Here is a 4,073-nt window from a genome sequence, read left to right on the forward strand (position 1 = left end):
CCCTTTTTAAAACATCCAAATAATCTTTAGGGTTGAAAACTATTTAAAATAAGTCAAATGCTTTTTTTGTCAAAAGTTAATTCGTCGAGTCTTGGTAAAATATTTATTAAATTAAACTTCATGTCCCATCAAATTGTTTAGTGCATACTTGAAGAACAATTTTGGATCTACCCTTAAGGGATCATTTTCATCATTTTCTATCTGTTTTTCTATTGAAAAATACTCTTTTATTTCTTATAAATGCATGGTTACCTACAAATCATTATCATGATTCATGTGTTTGCAATGTTAATCTCCTTCAAAGTTTAGAGTTAAAGCAAGAAATTAATAGTAGCCACTAACTAAAAATTGACATTGAGTTTTAATCTAGGAATCAAACCTCAAAGACCAAAAATTAATGGACATTATTAACACAAGCCCTTAAACTTCTCCTTTAAAATAGGGGATTAAGACACAATGGAAAAGGTGTGAGGGTGGTAGGAATAATAAGAAGAAAAAAATAAAACAGAACCTACCTCAAATACTCACCCTCTCCATAACATATAAAATTAATTCCTCATTTTCTCTTGCAATTAAAATTGTTACATTCATTCACAAAACTTCAATCATTCGTGGACCAGCTTACACATATCTCAATTAATTTTAAGGATATATTTTACCTTCCACCAACAACTGATACCTCCAGTAACTTTGTCTGTCTAGGCTTTAAACAATTAGCATTTCTCTTTCCTATTACTATATTTTTCCAAAACCAAATACACAACCCTCTTGGTTCTATCTCTTTGATTTAATTTAGAGTCAAAATGAATCTTAATTGCTTGACATGCCAAGTTTTGAGGAGGACAGATTCAGACAATGTTGACAACAATAGTCAAGAAATGTCTGATTTTAGGTCGTGTTTGGCACGAGTTGACAGGAATTGGCCAGGGAGCTTGGCACCTAATACTGGCTATGAGAATATGATGAGTTGAACGTCGAATAACGGTGCTCACCGGCTTCAAAACAGCGGTGGTGGTCCGATGGAGTTTCCGAGTGTCACACCGAGGCTGCAACGGTGCTCTGGGATGAGAAGAGATTGGAGTTTTGAGGATCTCTGAAGGCAGATGAATGAGGGTTGATCATCGACAAATATATCATCACAAGGCCAATTCCGTAATTTTATCTGATAAAACATTTCAATTTTACTAACATCTTTTTTCCTTTTTGTGAATTATACTAGTATGTCGTTTGACTTGTAATTTTGGTCAAAGTTGGATTAGAAGGGGTACAGGTATAAATATGTATTCTTGGTATAAATTTCGGTTTTTTTCCGTAAAAAGTTTTTCATTCTTTGTAACATATATATAGCAGGCGCAATCAATATATTATATTTTTTCTGATATACTTGTCGTCTTTATTAAATATAGTCAAAATATTTGTTATTTAAGAAGTTCAAAACAAAACTAATTATTTTTTCCCACTTTATCCTTAATAGTAATTGTTCTCGACGATTACAAACACCTCAATTATGACACATAAATAGAGTAACTATTCAACAAAGAGAGATTATATCTTTAGAGTAACAATGTAAACCAAAAAATGTGATGCATAAATTAATTCTCTAGATTACTCCTATTGCTATTTATTGAGAAATTTGGAAAAGCATATGGTCCTGTAAATATGAAGAGGCAAAAAAGTTCTTGCAGTAGCATTAGCCGCCAATTTTGGTGAATTACTTATAAAGGCTAATTCACTGTTCAATATTCTTGAAATGGACTCTCTTTTAATTGCCAATGTTTACTTGTTCGTGAAATGTCACTCTCATTCTAGTCTACATAATAAAGATGGCAAATTCAATCCCCAAATTTAATCACACCACCATTCCATTCCCCAATTGATGCGGGACTCTAACCCACCCTAATACTCGTCCAACTGAAGCGTGGACCGGAAGCTCATACGGAATGGACTTGACTCTCGTACCATGAAAAGATACGACATTCGGACTATCTCAACCCCAAAAGTCAGTTCATGCAAGGGAGGAATCCCCAAGTCTATATAAGTAGACCGTCAGTCTATTCCCCAACAGATGTGGAACTCTAACCCACTCTAACATAAACATGGTTCAAAATTTGAATCACTAGTTGTCTTCAAACAATATTTAAGATATTCTAGTGCTGTTAACACCAATTGAAAGAATATCCCCATCACTCCCACAGAAGAAAAACATTGTATTCAAACTAAACATAACAATTAGTACTCTGTCACTTAAGCATTGATGCCACTCTACTTGCTATCCAGATTCTAGACCAGTAACAAGGAATACTGAAGCAACTAATGAACTTTCCCAGAATTTGATCAAAAGAAGAAGAGACACTTAACAAATGTATTCAATCTTTACATGTACACTAGGAAGGTAATATAAAAGAATTAAGGCGGCGTTTAAAATTTTTAAAATAGCAGCTCTGATAGTCAGAAGCAATAATTTTCTGAGCGGAACATATATATCGAGCTTCAATATGTTTCATTTGATGAAGTGAGTCCATGAGTTATATCATGTCTCCCGGTGAGCAATAGACGACAAGTAACAATCACAGAGAACCAAAATTCTTGATTTTGTAGCTAAATGTGCTATAAACTCTATAAATACCGATAATGGCGGAACGAGGATTTTTCACTAAGGGTTCAAAATATAAAGAAGTAAACACACGAAGAATTTGAAGGACGTTCAACATCTACTATATATACATAAAACATAATTTTAACTATATATAAAAAAGTACACTTAATGGAATGAGTCTTGAATCCAAATAGACCAACAAAAATACACTCAAGTTCTAAATAAGTTGGGGTTGACTATATAAAACAAGCTGACCATGTTGCCTATTTATATTCATTTCAAGCAAATATATATTTTACAAAAGAAAAATAAAACTGAAAAAGAACTAGATGTTATCTATATTTCCTACTGGCGTAACAGAAAGCATATATATAGGACCTAGAATAAACATATTAATATGACTAAAATAAGTCTTATTCTTTCGCTAAGTTTGTATTGATTATAAGAGATACTAGTCTTTCGAGACAATTTTCTTTCATGTGATAATTTCAGGTCTACATTGACCATTTTAACTCATTCACTCACCATTATTTTACGTTTTTAGACTGTTGCATGTAGAGAATCACGCAGAAAATAACCAAACTATATATCTCAAATGACATCTCTTATTTTATAGTACTTAATATGTGCTACTTGAATCTTCTGGTGGATGTGGCCATTTTCAATTTTGTCTAATCTTGAATGACCGCACATCTTACCATCAATAATTTTGTGACATTCATCTTGTGAATGTCTTAAGCTTCAGTAGCCCAACATTCGATTCCATACAACATTATTGGTAAGTGATCATGCATAATTATTTGAAATGGATATTCATAATTCATATAACGCTCCTCAGCAAGTTTGTATGTAAAGCATAGTTATTGTATATGCTGCAAATTCTAAAGCATTTCTCACAAATAGATGAAATGGCAGTGGCAGCCAAGAAAAGAATACTCAATTTTCTCATGCAAAAGAGTAAAGAACACAAATTATGAAAGAAATTAAAATTAAAGTAGACCAGCATGTGTCTATCGTTGTGCAGTATTCGGACTAGTTTGTGCTCAACTGAAACAAATACACGAAGTATATTGCTATCCACACCAACACAACTATCGAGTAACTCTCTCAAACAATAGTTGGACAAATGGGAAGAAAGCACTAGCGTGTCTTACTTTCACTATGATTAGAGCTGATCAGAGCTCATGATTCTCGATCTACTTCATTGACTATGATTGTGCATTTACTTCCTCCAGTTTTGTACCTTCTAGGATGAGAAGTCAGTTAAATTAATAAAGGCAGTGAATAATAGTTAGTACAAGATAGCATACATCTAAACTCAATTAAGGGACCAGAAATTTGCGTTTGCATCATTACAAGAAATATATTTTTGGAGAGCCTAAAAGGCATCAGGGGGTGGTGGCGCAGTTGGCTAGCGCGTAGGTCTCATAGCTTCTGAGTAATCCTGAGGTCGAGAGTTCGAGCCTCTCTCACCCCA

At 33.6% G+C, this 4,073-nt stretch overlaps 1 non-coding gene across 1 annotated transcript; it reads left to right on the top strand.

Moving 5' to 3' along the window:
- The first annotated feature begins 3,988 nt into the window (after nucleotides 1-3,988).
- Nucleotides 3,989-4,073, top strand: TRNAM-CAU (transfer RNA methionine (anticodon CAU)). Its single transcript is given in 2 exon segments — nucleotides 3,989-4,026; nucleotides 4,038-4,073. It is a non-coding gene; the product is annotated as a tRNA-Met (tRNA).

This window comes from Solanum dulcamara, chromosome 5, assembly GCF_947179165.1.
Source record: "Solanum dulcamara chromosome 5, daSolDulc1.2, whole genome shotgun sequence".
Taxonomy (NCBI): domain Eukaryota; kingdom Viridiplantae; phylum Streptophyta; class Magnoliopsida; order Solanales; family Solanaceae; genus Solanum; species Solanum dulcamara.